Source organism: Hyperoodon ampullatus (genome assembly GCF_949752795.1).
Source record: "Hyperoodon ampullatus genome assembly, chromosome: 19".
Classification (NCBI taxonomy): domain Eukaryota; kingdom Metazoa; phylum Chordata; class Mammalia; order Artiodactyla; family Ziphiidae; genus Hyperoodon; species Hyperoodon ampullatus.
Genome location: NC_136932.1, coordinates 24,691,846 through 24,709,873, shown reverse-complemented (window position 1 = coordinate 24,709,873; position 18,028 = coordinate 24,691,846).

The following is an 18,028-nucleotide window of genomic DNA, read 5'->3' as shown; positions in this document are numbered from 1 at the left end:
ACAGTTGTGGGAAGACCTAGCAGCACCTTTCCTCCAGACACCTGCATCGTGACGTTCGGGTTTTTACATTAACTTAATCTGTGCGTTCTGTTTGCCAGCGTTCCTTGTACCATAGGTCTGTATATATTGTACGGAAAAGAGTATTAATCCACTATCTCTAGTGCTTGACCTTGAATCAGTACAGTACCTGTACCTGCACGGTGTCCGCGCCGTGTGTCGCCCTATATTGAGGGCTCCAGCTTTCCCTTGTTTTTTGAAAGGGGTTTATGTATAAATATATTTTATGCCTTTTTATTACAAGTCTTGTACTCAATGACTTTTGCCATGGCATTTTGTTCTACTTATACTGTAAATTATGCATTATAAAGAGTTCATTTAAGGAAAATTACTTGGTACAATAATTATTGTAATTAAGAGATGTAGCCTTTATTAAAATTTTATATTTTTCAAACTACCGGCCTCGTCTTTGAATCCCCTGGGGGTGGAAGTGGGTTAGAGGCACCCTTTTGTATGTGAACATTCTTCGCTTGATTTTTCCCACTTTGCTCGAGCCCATTTCTATCTGACCTGGAGCTCTTCTTACCCTACTGGCGTTTCGAAAAACAATTTCTTCAAAATCACCTGGTTGCTGACTGGCTGAGGATTTTCTCATCGTGGAGCAGGTGTGGACAGCATCTCCTCTGATGTCCTCCGCCCATCTGCCACCTGGATTCAGCCTCTTCCTCCCAGGCAGATACCTGCCATCCGGCCAGGTAGGTACAGGTGATGAGCTGGGATGGGGTCCTCCCAGGAGTACTTGTGTTTTAATAGGTGTCTCGGGGGTGAAAAGCCACTGAAAATGGTGTGCAGGTCGTGAATGCCCAGTGGGGTCAGTGAACCTTGATCTCGGTGCTACTCGGCCATCCTCCCAATGGCTGGGTAGACCAGACGGTTCAGTGAGAAGAGTGCACTGTTCACCGACAGTTTGCTTTGTGTGACCATTGTTCATCCAACAAACATGTGTCCCGTGCCCGTGCTCAGAGCACTCAGGGCTGGGCTGCATTTCAGATCCCAGAGAGCAAGTCCATGTAAAGGAGACCTATGATGAGCCCGTTTTGAAATAAATGTCCAAAGAGGAAAAGGTGGGGGAGGGCGGGATAAATTAGGAGTTTGGGGTTAGCAGATACACACGACTATATATAAGATAGATAAACAACAAGGACCTACTGTATGGCACAGGGAACTCTGCTCACCATCTTGTAATAACCTGTAATGTAAAAGAATCTGGAAAAGTATATATGATAATCACTGCTGTACATCTGAAATGCAACATTGTAAATCAATGATACATCAAAATAAAAAAAATTTCTAATCTTTAATTTAAAAAAGTCTACAAATAATAAATGATGGAGATGGTGTGGAGAAAAGGGAACCCTCCTACACTGTTGGTGGGAATGTAAATTGGTGCAACCATTATGGAGAACAGTATGGAGGTTCCTCAGAAAACTAAGAATAGAGTTGCCATATGATCCAGCAATCCCACTCCTGGGCATATACCTGGACAAAACTATAATTCAAAAAGATACATGCACCCCTATGTTCAGAGCAGCATGACTCACAATAGCAAAAACATGGAAACAACCTAAATGTCCGTCAACAGATGAATGGATAAAGATGTGGTATAGATCTATACAATGGAATACTACTCAGCCATAAAAAAGAATGAAATAATGCCATTTGCAGCAACATGGATGGACCTAGAGATTGTCATAAGTGAAGTAACTCAGAAAGGCAAATACCATATGATATCACTTATATATGGAATCTAAAATACGACACAACTCATCTACGAAACAGAAACAGACTCACAGAGGACAGACTTGCAGTTGCCAAGGGGGAGGGGGTGGGGGAGGGATGGAGTGGGAGGTTTGGGGTTAGCAGATGCAAACTATCATATACAAGATGGATGAACACCAAGGTCCTACCGTAGAGCACAGGGAACTATATTCAGTATCCTCTGATAAACCACAGTGGAAAAGAATATATTAAAAGAATGTATATATGTGTATAACTGAATCACTTTGCTGTACAGCAGAAATTAACACAACATTGAAAATCAACTACAATAAAATTTAAGAAAAAGTGTCTGTGATGGCAGTTGGACTTGACTTCTCAGGAGTGGGATCTGCGGCGGATCTGGTTGACTTTTTGCTCCTCTGTAGGCTGGTTCAGGGCCGACGAGGCAGAGGAAGGCAGGGGATGGGGGCTGCGCGGGGATGGGGGCTGCGCGGGGATGGGGGCTGCGCGGGGATGGGGGCGGGGCTGGCTTGCACTGCGCAGCCTCGCGTGGCCGTATGATGAGGCGGCTGCCAGGGGAGCTGGCGAGAGTCCGAGAGAGTCCGGGCTGCAGGAGTCGGTGATCTTGGTCCTCAGGATGCAGGTGGCTGCACCCTTCCCCTCCTGCTGGAATGGGGGCTCATACCAGGGTATCCCAGACCCACTCCCAGAATCGTAAGGCTCTTTCCAATCCGGAAGGATGAAGAGGCTCAAGCTCTTGTGCCTGGGGGGTGTGGGGGGGTTAGGGCTTTTCGTGTTCAGGCCTTTGGGTTCATCCCATGAGAATAATGAAGTCGAACACGGGCTTGGGTTTCAGACAAACCTGAACCCAAGTCCCGGTGCCACCACCTCCTGGGGGACCGTGGGCACCTTCCCAGCAGCATCTGTGGGACAGAAACCAGATGAGGTGACCACTCGTGCTTGTACCTCTTCGCAGGGGGCCCGTATCTCTGCTTCTTGTTTTCACCGTCTGGGGCTCCTCACCTGGCGGGGATGGGCTTCTGGGATCCCCAAACGCTTGACATTGTTTGCAGAATCACCTGTGCCTTCCTCTGACGAGAGGGTCTATGGCTTTACTAGAATATTCGAAAGAAAAAGCTAAAACGAAAGCCCTCCCTCTTCCAGGCCCTCGGGTCTCAGCGGGGAGCTGGTGAGACACAGCCGCCCCCCCACCCAGATCCGCCCCCAGCCCCCGTCCACGCCCGGGGGAGGCCTGGCTGCGATGGAGCCTCACGGCTCCGGTCCTCTTCCACCTTCCCTCTAGAAACCCCAGCCGTAAATCGGGCTCACCAACCTCATCTTCATTTCCTAGGCGCTCCGGCCTCATTTTCTTGATTAATTGCTGACCAGCTCGTCAGAGGAGCAGCACAGACCAGGGGGCTGAGTCCACTCTGTTGGAGTCCACTTTGTTGGAGCTTTTACAGCTCCATCCTCGCTCCCTGGGTGATCATTAGCTCCTCGCGTGGAAATTCCAGCCCTGCCCCTCTTCCTGCTGCAACATCTGGGCGCGGGCATCCGGCTTCTCCTGCCCTGGCATAGAACCTAGAAGTTGGGGGGCAAGGCACTGGTAGGCTGCTGGAGTCGGAAACTGAGACTTTTCAGCCGGAGCCTCGCTTTGGCCCCAGCGCATCTTTAAATTTTTCTTTATCAAGTCTGACCTTACACGGTACCTGGAAAATCTGTGCGGACCCTCACCTAGGGGACAGTTCATGTGGAGATGTGGGGTTTGGGGAAAAGGATCCTGTCTTCTTCTCCCCCAACCTCAGGGACTGTAATCGTATTGTCAGAAGGAAGGAAATTGGAAATCACCCCAAAGAAAGTAGTCCAATGTATCTGAATAATCAAGTAAAACTGGTTTTTTTTGTGGTTGTTGGTTTGTGTGGTTTCTTTCTTTTGTGAAAAAAAAAAGTTCCTCTTTTTTTACCTTTAATAAATAATTTGGTTGTACAGAAACTGCCAAAATTACATAGAAGCTTCAAAAGAGTGGTTTACATCTTTCTTAGCAATTGTCTCACTTTATCAACCAGATTTTCTAAAACTCTGATATGAGAGTGAGCCTCTGCTGTATTTGTCCCAGGAAGTGGGTAGTAGTGATATGGTTTACAACATATATACACACACCACCACCACCACCACCACCAAAACCAAAACAAACAAAAAATGCGTTTAGGTCAATGCTGGCTGTTACCAGAATCATCCCAGCATAGAGCTTAGCACCTAGCGGGCCCTCAATATTTGAGGCAATGAAGGAAAAGGAGACAATAAAAATTATCTATAGTAGGACTACCTAAGATTCAGATAACCACTATTACACTTTGCAGTATCCTTCCAGGTTAGAATACACACACACACACACACACACACACACACACACACAAGCATAGGACATTATAGTATATACAATTTTGTAATCTGCATTTTTCACTCAATAACATCTTTGGCATATGTCCATATCAATAAATATTTTTCTCTATTCTTCTACAACATGACATAAATGTATGGCTGAACTATACCTTATTTAACTCATCACTTGTGGTTGGACATTTATCTAGTTTCCAAATGATGCAATTAGAAGCCACATTGTAATGAAATCTTCATAGTGGATTGGTAGTCTGAGCTAAACAGTCTTTAATTATTAGGATGAAGGTTTTTCGTGGAGAATCACTCGATGAAAGGTCCTTTTTAGGACTTTGGCCACATCCTGTCTGTGAATCCTTGACTGTGACCCCCCAGTGACTGGCTCACGGGCGACACTCAAGCCGGGTTTGTGGCTTCAATTTCCCTCTCAAGCCTGGATAGTCGAGGCTCACCTTAATCTGAGCCCAGCCTGTCTCTCTGCTGTGATTTCCGCTTGCGAGCTGGCTAGTCTTGAGCAATGAATTTCCCTCTACTTGGGTTTGCCTCTTTGTAAAACGAGCGTCATGAACATCCTTCAGGGTGCTGATGACAGTTGCTAAGGTGTGCACGGTTTTCAAAAGAGAGTCTGGCCCATGATAAGGGTCTCGTACACGTCAGCCGCTATTGTCCCCTGCCGTCTGGGTTCAGGCCTGACTCTGCTCAGCCCTCTTCCTTCTTCCTCTTTTACCTGTAATGAAGCCCTGTCCCCCTGTCGTTGCTCCCCGCTTCCCCAGCCTTCCCTCTCAGAACCCCAGAACTCGCTCAGCCTGTGCTCACATTGGCTATTTTTTCCTTTTTCCTCCCCTGAGCTATAAGCCACTTGGAGAGCAAGGCCTGTGGCTCAGAACTCAACGTGCAAGAACTTTACAGATAGAAGGTCACCCGGAGTGATAGAGAAAGTGCGAGGTCAAGTTCATCCAGATATCCCATGACCACACCACCCTCCTGAACCCCACATCCGACTTCACTCTGTTTTCCCAAACTCGGCTTTGGCCCAAATTATGTCATCGGGAGCCCCAGACGTGTCAGACGTGGTGCACGGAGAGGATCAGAGGACAGTCCGATGGTCTGGAGGTTGAGGGTTGGCTTTCTCTCCTACCCTCTCCAAGCGATCCTACCAAAAAGAGGAAGCCGGGGGTCAGCTCCCTACGGTGTTGTGTTCGGGGTTGCCAGATTTAGCAAATAAAAGTAGAGGACGCCAGTTAAATCTCAGATAAACAATGAATAATTTTTTGGTGTAAGTATATCTCACACAACAGTCGGGATATGCTTATACTAAAAACTTATCTGAAATTCAAAGGTAACGGGGCGTCGGGCGTTTAACCTGGAAAGTCCAGTTGTGATGGGTGCTGTGAATTTCTCACCTGGCCTTCCTCCCATTTTGCTGCTAACGTGCTCTCTTGTACGGCAGAGGCTGGAAAGCTGAGCACCGCATTCTCCCAACCCCTCTGTGTCTGGATGTGAAGTGGGCTCCACCACTTCGTTTCTCTCAGTAGGAGGCAGAGGTATCTTCCCTCTGGCTCCTCGACTGACTTCCAAGTGGTGGAGACACAGGGCTTTTTGCAGCCTCGTGGGTGCCCGTTCTCAGCTCCCTGGTCCCTGAGGGGCTTGGAGCTGGGAGAGATGCCCGACTCCCCTTGGTGGCACCCGGCCACCAGCTCACGGGTGTGTGGTACGTGTAGGACGTGTAGGATCGCAGCAGTGGACCCAGGAACGCTGCCTGGGCAGGTGAGCTCTGCGGAGTTTTGGAAGTCATGACCACAGGCTCAGCCTGGCCTGTTGCTGACTTCCTCACCAAATTTCTAAGTATCTCCTATCCTGTATCAGTTTACTTTATGTTAAAACGCTACATTAGTCTGGGGTGCAGTAACAAAATACCACAAACTGGGTGGTGGAGAACAACAGAATGTATCCTCTCACAGTTCTGGAGGCTGGAAGCCCCAAATCAAGGTGGCAGCAGCACCAGACTCCCCTTGAAACCTGGAGGGAAGTGGACTTCATTGCCTCTCCCAGCTTCTGGTGGCCCCAGGTGCTCCTGACCGGTGGTTGCATGACCCCAGTCTTCACATGGCGATCTCCCTGTGTCTTTTCACACAGCCCTTCCTCTGTATTTGTCTGTGACTAAGCCCAAATGTCCCCTTTTTATAAGGACACCAGTCATTTTAGGTTAGGGCCCACCTTCATCACTGAATCTTAACCTGACTGCATTTGCAAAGACCCTATTTCCAAATGAGATGCCAGCCTGAGGTACCGCATATTAGGACTTCCCTGTAACTTTTGTAGGGGGGACACACTTCAACCCATAACAAGTACCTAGAGTGATGGCTGTCCCCTGACCGATAGAATGCGGACACCTACCATTTTGTCCTAACAGAAAAAGGAAAGCACATATCTTTCAAAGAGAAAAACTTGAAGCATCATCTTAAGGAGAAACTTCCTCTGACCGCGTGAAAGACCTCCACGCTCGCCCCGCCCGCCCATCAACTCGGTAACTGCATCTTCCCAGCCTGCCTGCTGTCACAGATCCCAGTAGACTCTGCCGGCTTTTCTTCCACACGCTCTATCCCAACTACTACACACACCTCTGATTTTCATCTCCACTCAGCCTGGGTCAAGCTGGAAAATCCAGGTTGTCTGAATCTTTGACCGTCTGAAAATGAAGCCAGGATCTGGGCGTTTTCCCTCTGTTCTCCTGGAAGGCACAACAGGATGAAAAGCAGGATGCCACCATCTTTCCAAAAAAACATCTTGGCTACCAGGATATAAAACCCTTGGGAGAAATTACGGAATTTCTGTCTCCACAGATTGCCAGGTTGAGAAGACGAAGTCAATGGTCATCTTTAGGCCCGAAGGCTGCGCCCTAGACTAGATGGAATTTCCAAGTCTCTCCCTCCCTGGGATTCTGAGTTTGGCACAGGCCTGGGTGACTGTATTTTTCCCAAGGGAAACGGTCGGCTCCCTGGTTGCTGGGGGGCAGCTGGGAGGGATGGGGGTAGGTAGAGCTGTTGGCAGGGGAGTCTTACTGACTTTTAGGGGAAGGTTTCTGTCCTGGCAGGGACCTGCATCGGTAAAACGAGCCTCAGCTCCCATCCTCAACCAGGCAGTGGGTGCTCGGGCATCTGTTTCCACGGAGGTGAAGTCTTTTGCGATCATCAGTTGTGTAGATGGTTTGTGAATCATCGTGGAGCACTTGGCCGGGCTGGAGACAGCAAGGAGCAATTAGTCCTCTGATGGACACGGTTTGTCAACATAAAAGGTTTGGGCGGAAGGGCCGCCAGATGACACCCACTGCTTGGCAGACATGAGACGGCTGCAGGCCTTAGCTGTCCATTCCTACCGCCTGAAAACGCCCAGGGGGTGAGAGAATGGGGAGGGATGTGAGCTGGGGGAGGGGCACAGCTGCTGTGCATCTGAGCCCTGTCCCCTCGGCAGCGCCAGGCCACCTGGAGAAGCAGAGACGCCTCCCAGCCTTGCTTTAGGGGGCAAGGCTGCTTGGGCCACCTGCTTCCCTGTCAGCCAGAGGCTAATTATCCAGACTGAGGGATAGCTGGTCCCAGGGCAAGGGACAGAGAGATGGTGAGAAAATGCATTAAATGGGAGAGTAGATTATGATAGTAAAAGTCTGGCTTATAGAATATTTGATATGAGTTACTTAGAGATTTTTCCTTTAATTTTTTTTTTTTTTTTTTTGCTAACCACAGAAATAAATAGTCAAGGTAGAAATTTTGAAAAATACATAGAATGACAAAAAAAGACCCTCCAAATCCATCTATAATCCCACTACCCATAGATACCAATTGATAATATTTTGGTGCATTTCCTTCCAATATATGGCATACTCTCTTACTCAGTTTTCTGAGCATCTCCCAGTTTTTGAGGATAAATGCCCACATGTGTGAAGTCTTGTATTGTTGCAAGCAAACTTTGTGGCCATTCTGCGGACCGCCCTGGTCACTCTGAAGACCAGCCTCCTGTACCTCCTCTTCCAACGAGAGCCCATCGCACAGCCTCTCCTGCTCGGAGGCAGGCGGCAGGCTAAGCCCAGCAGAGGCTCCTGACTCCCCAGGAATTGTGGACTTCACTTTTGGATGGGGAAGGAATAGCTTGCGGTTCCTGCCTGCCTCGCCTCACCCCTTACCTGTTGGGAGGTCCTTCTTCTGGATCACACCTGCTTGATTCGTTGGCCGCTTGCCTGGTTCCACTGCTCTGCATCTCCCACTTTGTACCACATCTGATGACGTCTGTTTCTGATGCCGGCTGATTTCCACCCTTTGGGCCCCACTTCCTTGCGAGAATCTCCATAAATGACACCGGTGAGATGTTTATCTTGCATTTGTCCCCGCTGTTATTTTAGCTGGCTCTGCGTCCATGTTTTTGTCTCCTGATAATAGTACCTTGGTTTTTCCTTTGGGGAACACCCCTCAGCTATATAAACGGCACAGGATCTGGCCAATTAATACATTCTGTCCCTCTGGCTATCATGACGGGTTCGAGGGCGGACACGTGACTAATGTGGATCCAGTGAGAGTCAGCCACGGGGCTCGTGCCAGGAATTCAGAGAATGCTCTCCTTCTGCCGGGGCTTCTGCAATGGGCGCAGAATCCTTGAGCTCCTGGAGACCACAGTGTGCAGAGTGACCCAACCCCAGCCCCAGGGTTGAAACCAACAAAGAAGAACTCAGAGCCACAGAGGAAGGGATGGGGGGCAGAGAGAAAGACTGACCAACTTCCATGACATCACTTGGATCCTCAGATTCAACGGCCCCAAAACTTGGCCTTGTGAGCCAATAAATCCTGTCATCCCTTTTCTGTCTTAACTCAATTTGACTTGGGTTTTGTTTTACTCAACCAGAAGACTTCTGACTAATAGTACAGCTCCTGTCCCTGGAGTGGGCGGATGTGTTCTCAAGAACGAGAACACACACCACATGGTCTGAAATGGGGAGAGAGAGGTTGGAGGGGGGGACACTTGCCACTTTGAGAAACAGGATGGAGTGATGAAGAGATATCTCAAGTTCAAGTTCTAGAGGATGCCACGTTTAGATGCTTGCAACCAGAGGCTTAGGGTATGTAATGGCCTTTTTTTAAAGTGACTCTTGGGACCTTAGCCCACTCTGGCTCTTCTCTGCTGGACCTCCTCATCGCCAGCATCACCAGCACCTAATGAGAACCACTCTGTGCATGTACTGGGGTGGGGGAACACAGACAGTGAAGACATGGTCCCTGCCCTAGAGGATGGCCTGGTTCTGATGTAATTCAGGGTGAGGTGTCGCCTGAACGAAGCTTGTCTGGAGACGCAGTGGAGGGCACCTTGGCTTGGCCTCCCCAGAGGAAGGTCACTTTGGGGCTGAGACTTACTGGGGCTTAGGAATTGATCAGGAAAAGAGTGGGAGGGTGGGGCTTCCCTGGTGGTGTAGTGGTTGAGAGTCCGCCTGCCGATGCAGGGGACACGGGTTCGTGCCCCGGTCTGGGAGGATCCCACATGCCGTTGGGCGGCTGGGCCCGTGAGCCATGGCCGCTGAGCCTGCGCGTCCGGAGCCTGTGCTCCGCGACGGGAGAGGCCACAACAGTGAGAGGCCCGCATACCGCAAAAAAAAAAAAAAAAAAAAAAAAAGAGTGGAAGGGTGGTCATGGGAGAGGGGACCACTTTGGCCAAGGCCAGGTGGGACAGAAGTGAGAATGGAGGGTCTAGAGGTGGAGCAGGTGACGAAGGGGACCTTAGGGTCTTCCAGGTTGGGGCTCTACCCCCATCAAAGGTGGGGGGTCGATGAGAGAAGCTAACCCTGGTGGAGGCTGGAAGACAGGTGATGGAGACAGAAGATGGAGACACGGAAGATGGAGACACAGAACCAGTGGCAGCAGCTTTCTTCTGCCCCTGTGCCCTGCTTCCCCTCCCCCTTCTCTCCCCTCCCCTCCCCCACCCCTCCCCTCTCCTGCCTCCCCTCTCCCTCCCCTCTCCTGCCTCCCCTCTCCCTCCCCTCTCCCCTCCCCCTCCCCCTCCCCTCTCCCCTCCCCTCCCCCTCCCCATCCCCTCTCCCCTCCCCTCCCCCTCCCCATCCCCTCTCCCCTCCCCTCCCCTCTCCCTCCCCTCTCCCCTCCCCCTCCCCCTCCCCTCTCCCCTCCCCTCCCCCTCCCCCTCCCCTCTCCCCTCCCCTCCCCCACCCCTCCCCTCTCCTGCCTCCCCTCTCCCTCCCCTCTCCCCTCTCCCCTCCCCCTCCCCCTCCCCTCTCCCCTTCCTCTTTCTGTCTCCCCCTCCCAGTACTCACAGGGGGTTTCGGGCAGCCCCGTCCCTGCCCTCCTGCACCTACCGTCGCTCACAGGCCCATTTTGGCCTCTAGATGCCCCTCCCACAACCCCGGCCCTCCCCCACCCCCAAAGGGACCCTCCCGGCGGGGATCCCCTCGCCCCCAGCCCTGGAAGGGAGGTCCTGAGACCGAGAGCCTGGAGCCCAGGGAAGCTGCTTGTGCAGAAGGGAAGTGAGAACCGAGCTGAGTGCTTGTGATTATTTTTCTCCCCAGGGACCACGAGAAAAGACTGCTGGGCTCCGAGTCTTTACAGAGCCTCACTTCCTTGGCAAGCCGGCACTCCTGTCCAACCCGGAGTGTTTAATTACCAAGGAAAAGAATGATTTTTTTTTTTCCCTGAGAATCCATTTAATTATTTGATTGCACAGTAACCAAAGAGTGTGAGAGGCCTGTAGCCAGAAGGGACTTCAAAGCAATACCTTGATGTTGCTGAGTGGAGCGTTAATGGGTTCTGAAAGCAGGCGATTGCTAAAGAGAGAGAAAGTATTCAAAGCGCCCGAGATCCTGCCAGCAATCTCGAAAAATGCATAAACACTGGAATGCTTGCCGGAGAGGGGAGGCCAGTTCAAAGGGACTGCGAGAGTTTTCATGTAAAGTTTAGAGTTTAAGACGTGACTGTTGGTGATGGAGCCTCAGCGTTTGAACTCTTGTTTATTAAAAACAGTTTCCCAGCCATTCCGCGGCTTCCCAAAGACAGCAGAGAAGTGCAGGCTTTTTCAGTGCAGAAGATTTCAGGGCTTCATTGATTTCTACCTAGGGTCTCCCCACTCCTCAAACTGCCTCCCCTGGCCCCCTGCAATCCTTTATGCTTGCTTTCTTTTCTTTTCTTTTCTTTTTTTTATCAAGTTTTTAAGATCCCGGTATCAGAGGCAGACAGCGGCAGAGAGGTTGGGGGCTCTCCTCCCACAGTTTCACCCAGGAGAGCAAGTTGCCCTGCCGTCCTGTTCTGCTGGGAGGGTGGGGACGGAGCTGAAGACTCCCCACCCCCCATCCCAGGTCCCACGGGAGCCCAAGTAGCCGAGGGTCCTTTAGGAGGCCGGGGAGCAGCCTAGACTCTGTGCCCAGCTCTGGTGGCCCAGCGGGGCTGCTGGTGGTGGGCGTCTCCGCCCCCCTCCGCTCCTCCTTGTGTCGCAGCATGACGGAGGGGACCTGGCACTGGCATCTGCCCTCAGAAGGGCAGGAAGGTCTTCAGCTTTCCAGGTCTGATTTCCGGGCCCAGGGACATGGGCCAGTATCTTGCCGGGACCTCAAACTGCTCCTTGATGAGAAAAAAATAGAGGTCACGTTTTCGAGATGATTTAAATACATGCTAGGAGGGCCCTCAAGCCACAGGACTGCATGGATCCCGCCCCCAAGGCCTCCGTTCTGCTGCCACTGACTGCACGGACTTGGGATCTCGTCTGGTCATCTCGCTGCTCCCCGCAACAGGAAGAAATGAACTTCTCCGCGTGGGCCAGGCTGGCACCCAGAAAGCCAGAGGCAGCACGGGGCAGAGCCACAGCTCCCCAGAAGCTGCTCCCTGGGGATGCCCTCTCCTTCCGGGCCTTACTCGCGTGGAAAAGCGGACAGTGAGTCAGGCCCCAGAAGCCCCGCAGGATGCCTCAGCTCTGCCTGGGGCTCACCGTGCAGCCCCTCGAGCAGTCCTGTCTCCTCGGGCTCATTGCAGGATCGTGAACCATCGGAAAACACAGTGAGCAGAGCCTGCGGTGGGACCCTCCCTAAATGAGGGCTTCTCTGCCCTCGCGTTGAGGTCACGGCCAAGATCCCACCCCACTCTGTGCTGCATCCAGCTTTAGTGCAGTACAAAAAACAGGTTTTTAAAATGAACACGGTGTTCTGCTTAACCCGAAGCCCCCCATGCTACCAAGTACAATTTTCACTTAAACCTCTGCGTGGAATGTGGTCCAGGCTCCTCCCTACCTCCCACTCCCACCCTCTGTCTTACAGGAAGATGTATCTTCAGCGCAGTTGCAACTGTCTTTATGACCTAAGAGGCAAAAAATCCCAAACCGCAATGTCCACGTTCACACCCCGTGGGCATCCTCTTTTTGGTATGAATTTCATTTCTTTCTGAGTGAGAGGCAGTGGCGTGCTGGCAGACGCGTAACAACCAGCTCTCCGGGGAGTAAACCCTGATTTGTAGCATCTACCAGTTTCCATGGTGTAAATGCTCCCACCACTGTTGCTTTGAGACTGAAACCTGAGGTCAGCTTTCACAAGCCTGTGTGAGCTGGTCCCAGGGCACCACGGAAAAGGGCTCCAAAATGATCGTTTCTGAGATGATCATCATAGAACTGCTTTCTCCTCACCTGCCTCCGTTCCCAAAGCCTGCACCCTCACCAAAAGGTTAAAGCGTCTTTTGGCTTTATGAAAACATCCATGGATGGAGAGATCAAAGCATAAAGAATGTGGGGTTGCAGCAAAGGTTATTAACACATTATATATTTTCCTGATGTCAGGCACCCTGCAAACGGCACTTGTGGAAATGGATGTGTGTATGTGTCCATATCCACATTTATATAAGTGTGTGTGTAATACTCGAATATTATAATACTATCGATTGACTGCAGACTTCTTTGTTCTTGCTCTCCTCCCGGTTTCACCCTCCTCAAATTCTAGTTAGGAAACATAGGTTCGGTTTTGTAGGATGGGAGGGGTATCTTCAGAACTAAGAGATTGCTCAGGGTACTTTACACTTAGAACCATGCATTTTTAGTGACCTGGTGCATGAGAACAACAGAAAAGTATTTCAAGGTAGTGTTCAGGGTCGTTTTTTTAAAATCAGTTTTATTGAGGTATAATTTGCATAAAATGAAATGCTTCTGTTTACTGCAGTCAAAATGTAAAACATTCTCTTTACTCTTTGCAGTCAATCTTCACTCTCCCACTGCCCAGCCAGGAGCAATCAGCAATCCACTTTCTGTCACTATAGGTTGGTTTTACCCGGGTATCTTTTTTTTTTTTTTTTTTTTTGCGGTACGCGGGCCTCTCACTGCTGTGGCCTCTCCCGTTGCGGAGCACAGGCTCCGGATGCGCAGGCTCAGCGGCCATGGCTCAGGGGCCCAGCCGCTCGGCGGCATGTGGGATCCTCCCGGACCGGGGCACGAACCCGTGTCCGCTGCATCGGCAGGCGGACTCTCAACCACTGCGCCACCAGGGAAGCCCATTGCCCGGGTTTCTTTGGGCATTTGGGGTCAGATAATTCTTTGCATTTTAAGATGTTTAGCACACCCTAGCCTCTACTCACCAGATGCCAGTAGCATACACCAACCTGTGACAGACCAAAAATGTTTCCAGATATTTCTAAATGTCCCCTGGGAGCGCAAAATCATCCACAGTTGACAATTCCAGAATTTCAGGTAAATGAATCACCCAGTAAGTTCTCTTTTGTGTCTGCTTATTTTGCTCATGGTAGTTTTGAGGATTTATCCCTGTTATGTGTCTAGTTCGTTCCTTTTTATTGCTGAGTCTTAGTCCATTGTATGGATGTACCATAACTTGTGTGTCCATTCACTTGCTGATGGACATTTGAGTTGTTTTCAGTGTGAGGACATTATGCATAAGTCTCCTTTCAATATCCATTGATAAGTTGTGTGAACATATGTTTTCACTTAAGTAAGGAGTGAAATCATTGAGTTGTATATGTTTTTTTAAATTTTCCTTTTTAAAAAATTTTATTTTATATTGGAGTATAGTTGATTTAAAATGTTGTGTTAGTTTATATAAGTATGTTTTTAACCATATAAGAAAAGGCCAAACTGTTTTCCAAAGTGGTCTTGTCATTTTATATTTCTACTAACAATGTATGAAAATGTGTGAGAGTTCCATGTCCTCTCTACCATTTGGAATGCCTAAGCTTTTTAATTCTCAGTCTTCTAGTGCCTGTATAGTAGATACCTTTGTATTTCTCTGACAACTAATGACATTGATTACCTTTTAGTCTGCTTATTGGTTATTAATACGTCTTCTTTGGGGAAATATCTGATAGCATCTTTTATCTATTTTTAAAATTAGGTCATTTGTTTTCTTATTATTGAGTTAAAAGAGTTCTTCGTATATTCTGGATACAAGTCCTTTGCCAGATGTTTGTATTTCAAATATTTTCTACCGGTCTGTTGCTTTCTTTTTCAATTCTTTAATGAAAAACAAGAAATATCTTTGAAGACCAGGTATTTACTTTGATGAAGTCAAACATCCATTTATTCTTTTTTGATAGTGCTTTTTGTGTTCTTTCTAAAAAAATCTTTGCCTACGCCAAAGTCAAAAAGACTTTTTCCTCCAAAAATTTTTATGGTTTAGCTTTTATAAAGTTTAGCTCTCTGATTGATGTTGGGTTAATTTTTGTCTATGGTGTAAGTTTAGATTTACGTTTCATTTCTTTTTTTCTCATGTGGATACCCAGTTTTTCCAAAGCTATCCTTTTCCTATTGACTTTTTTCCAGCATACTCATTAAAAAATCAACTGACCATAGATTTGTGGGTGTATTTTTGGATTCTCTAGTCTGTTCTATTGATAAATTTGTCTTTCTTTAATGCCAGTACCACACTGTCTTTGTTACTGTAGCTTTATAATGTCTTGGAATCAGATGGTATGTCTTCCCAATTTATTCTTCTTTCAAATATTTTTGACTAGTTTAGGTCCTTTACATTTCTATACACATTTTATAATCAGCTTGTCAATTTCTGACCAGACTCTGGGATTTTGATTGGGACTGAGTTGAATCCATAGATCAGTTTGGGTAAAACTAACATCTTAACAACTCTGAGTCTTCCAACCCATGAACACAGCATAATTTACCATTTGTTTACATCTTTAATTTTTCTCAGTAATGTTTTGTTGTTTTCAAAACATTCATATTTCATATTTTGGATATATGTTGTTAAATATACTCCTAGGTATTTCTTGGTTTTTTTTTAATGCTACTATAAATGGCTCTTTTTTTTTTTTGCGGTACGTGGGCCTCTCACTGTTGTGGCCTCTCCCGTTGCGGAGCACAGGTTCCGGACGCGCAGGCTCAGCGGCCATGGCTCACGGGCCCAGCTGCTCCGCGGCACGTGGGATCCTCCCGGACCGGTGCACGAACCCGTGTCCCCTGCATCGGCAGGCGGACTCTCAACCACTGCACCACCAGGGAAGCCCTATAAATGGCATTTTAAAATGTTACTTTCCAATTGTTCTTTGATAGTCTATAGATAATAACTGAGTTTTTTTTTTTTTAAGTTTTTTTTGATGTGGACCATTTTTAAAGCCTTTATTGAATTTGTTACAATACTGCTTCGTTTTATGTTTTAGTTTTTTGGCTGCGAGGCATGTGGGATCTTAGCTCCCCGACCAAGGATCAAACCCTCACGCCTTGCATTGGAAGGTGAAGTCTTAACCACTGGAACACCAGGGAAGTCAATGTAGCCTGCCTTTTTCAAAATTTAATATTATATTGTGAGCATTTTTGTGTATCCCTAAATATTCTTTGAAAATAGGGTTTTGTTGGCTGTATTGTATTTTATCCAATATATTTATGCTAAACTATATTAAATCAATTTCCTATTTTCAGACATTTAGGTTGTTCTTAATTTTAAGATCTTCATGGACCTACTGTAGAGCACAGGGAACTCTACTCAATACTCTGTAATGGCCTATATGGGAAAAGAATCTAAAAAAGAGTGGACATATAAGTATAACTGATTCACTTTGCTGCACACCTGAAACCAACACAACGTTGTAAATCAACTCTACTCCAATACAAATTTTTAAAAAATAAATAAAATCATCATGAAGAACTCGGTGATTAACATCTTCATATGCAAATCTTCATATTTATTTTCTTAAGAAACACTCCTAAAAGTGAGAGTGACTAAGCGAAGGGATGTGAAGAGTTTAATTCATATTAGCAAACTGCCCCCAGAAATGTATTTATATTTTTGGTAACTTTGAATCAGAATTCCTGTTTCCCATACTCTTAGCAACACTGAGTATTTATTTAAGTGAAAAAAATAGAATTTCACTGTTATTTTAGTTTGTATTTATTTTATTACTAGACAGGATATACTTTGTATTCTTGTATGTCTTCATTTGTAAATTACATGTTCATTGAACTTTTCTTTAACTGGAATTTTCCATTTTTTTCTTATTCACTTTTAAGAGCTCTTTATATATGAAGGGCATTTACTTTGTCATATATGTTCTAATATTTTGTTTGTTAACCTATATAATTTATAATTGTACACATTTTTCTTTTTACTTATAGAAATTGTTCTGTTTCACATAGAGAAATTGTACATTTAAAAAAAGTATTCAAATCTTTCACTCCTTCCATTATATGTTCTTTTTTTTAATATGTATATATATATATTTATTTATTTATTTTATTTTCGGCTGCGTTGGGTCTTCGTTGCTGCACACAGGCTTTCTCTAGCTGCGGCGAGTGGGGGCTACTCTTCGTTGTGGTGCATGGGCTTCTCATTGTGGTGGCTTCTCTTGTTGCGGAGCACGGGCTCTAGGCATGCGGGCTTCAGTAGTTGTGGCTCACGGGCTCAGTAGTTGTGGCTCGTGGGCTCTAGGTACGTGGGCTCAGTAGTTGTGGCTCATGGGCTCTAGAGTGCAGGCTCAGTAGTTGGGGCACACGGGCTTAGCTGCTCCGTGGCATGTGGGATCTTCCTGGACCAGGGCTCGAACCTGTGCCCCTGCATTGGCAGACGGATTCTTAACCACTGTGCCACCAGGGAAGTCCGATATGTTCTTAATATGTGTGTGCTTAGAAATGCTTTCCTACCTGACCTCATAACTATTCACTAATATTTTTCCTGTTTCTCTTACCAAATTTTAAAAAATTATAAATTTCGCTACTTCTTCTCTTTCCTTTGTCTGCCTCTTTAAGATAATCAGTTTTCTTAGTTGGTGTTTTCCTCCAGGGCTACACGTCCTTAAAATGGAACAATCAGGCTAGCAGCTCCCTTGCAAATTAGACCCAAATCTTCAAAGGACAGAGGAAAAGAAAGATTGCCTCCTTATTTATACAGCCAGGGGAGAAGCCAGGGCTGTAGCCACTTCCATCGCAAGAGCGTCCCACCTCCTGGTCGTGCTGCTTCTATGGGAAGGTGAGGCAGGGACCATCTCGCTAACTCTCTCCACCCTAGGGATGGCGGCCCCAGAAGGCTGGGGATGGTCACTTCCATGGGGCCTCAGACCAGTGATTTGTCGTCTCTGGACACCTTCCTCCCTGTAGCCCCCTCCAGCCACTGCTGACCCACACAGCACCAGCCCCCTAGGTAAACTCAGCACCATAAACCCTCAAGAGGGGAGGCAGAAATAGCAGAAAAAGAGCAAACATGCTTTAAGCACTAGGTGATATCTATATCTATCTATATCTATCTATCTATCTATCTATCTATATCTATCATCTATCTTTCTATCTACCTATACTTATTTATCCATCCATCTATTATCTATCTACCTATATCTATCTATCTCTATCATCTATCTTTCTATCTCCCTATATCTATCTATCCATCCAT